Source organism: Pterocles gutturalis, unplaced genomic scaffold (assembly GCF_000699245.1).
Source record: "Pterocles gutturalis isolate BGI_N339 unplaced genomic scaffold, ASM69924v1 scaffold11670, whole genome shotgun sequence".
Taxonomy (NCBI): Eukaryota; Metazoa; Chordata; class Aves; order Pterocliformes; family Pteroclidae; genus Pterocles; species Pterocles gutturalis.
Genome location: NW_010140892.1, coordinates 1 through 1,610, shown reverse-complemented (window position 1 = coordinate 1,610; position 1,610 = coordinate 1).

The following is a 1,610-nucleotide window of genomic DNA, read 5'->3' as shown; positions in this document are numbered from 1 at the left end:
TTTCCCTTCTTGTACACTGTGGTTAACTAAAGAAATCACTGAAGAACACCAGCAAATTTTAAGGTCTTCCAGTATAAGTTACTGTTTCTGTAATTAAGGCAGAACTGAGTGCAGCAGCTGATAGGAAAATATTAACAAACATGGGCTCTGATCTCTGAAGTCTAGATGTAAAGCTTGAAAATTGTGGAGGAAGTGCAACTTTTGATATGTTCCTTTTTTCTGAGTTTTCTAATGTGCTAAGCTGGCTGAGGATGTTGTTGTGTGTTGAAGGGGAAACATGCTGACCTTGTGTTTACTGTCTGTATTTAATTCACAAAGTTTGGTAACTTCTGCAAAATGATGAGATTTTGAAGATGATGGTAGATAACTGTTCTTGGTCTATAGTTTACAGACTGGTAATAGCGACAAAAAAGTTTTTCGCATGTTGACGTTCTGTAAGCTAATGGAACAGAAGACTTTCACAAAAGAGCTTAGAAAAGTATAATGACACAGCACAACTCATTCACAGATAGCAAGGGAGAAGAGGCTTTACCCAAAAGAAATAAAATAGCACAACATAGTCATTGTCTTCTAGAGAATAACTTTCAATGTTGTAGTTAAATATATGTGGACTTTATTTTAGTGGTTTTTTTTGTTAGTGATGTTTTGTGCCTTTATTCCACACTGGGTAGTGCAAATCTCACACAAGAAGCTACGCAGAGATTGTCCAGGCAGCTTGCATTGCTGTGACTGGTGCTGTCATACTTGAGCTAGCTTTAGCCGCTAGCTTTTGTACTACCTCATTGACCTGCAGTCACAGTAGCAGTTGTAAATCTACGCCAATCTGCAACCCACTGCGCTTTCTTAACTTAGGGTTGTTCTTGGGTTTCTGCATGGAGAACTGAATTTAGGAATTGTCGGTCCATCCTTGAAAACATGATCTACATATTGTTCAGGTACAGGAAAGTACAAGTCTTACCTAGTCTTTACCTTTGTGCCACTTTTACATAGCTTTAAGCTTTACCACATAAAATAAAGCAAGATTAACATCTGAATACTCTGCAGAAGAATCTTTGCAGCTCTACTGTTTTAACATGGGCCCACCTGCAAATCATACTTTGTGTTAGCTGATGCAATAAAATTGTTAATAGTGGCCTGTAATATAATACATTCCAGTTCTTAATCGATACCCAAAAGATAGTTAATTTAAGATTCTTGATGTAGTATTCTGTTGGTGTGAGTGGTTAAAACTAAAAATTTTGTCACAATTCTAGGAGTGACATTTGTTTAATTAATCCTATTTGGTCAACTAAATATCAGTCTCTGAGTAGCCCCTATGCAATTGATGCATCAGGATGAAAGTGTCACTTTGATTTTAAAATACGGTGCAATTAGATTCTTCATCTGTTCCTCTTAAAAAGCTACAGATTTAAAAACAAAACAAACAACCCCACCAACCTGTGGAATTCTGAGTTGAGGTCTGTACAATGCTGGTTGAACCAATGCAGATGATGTAATAAGAACTATTTTTCTTCTGTGTCAACTTTTTCTCCTGTCACACTTTAAAGGTGAAAATTTTAGGACAGAACTTTCCCAAGACCTTGCTTTTCTCTCTCTTTTTTTTTTTTTTT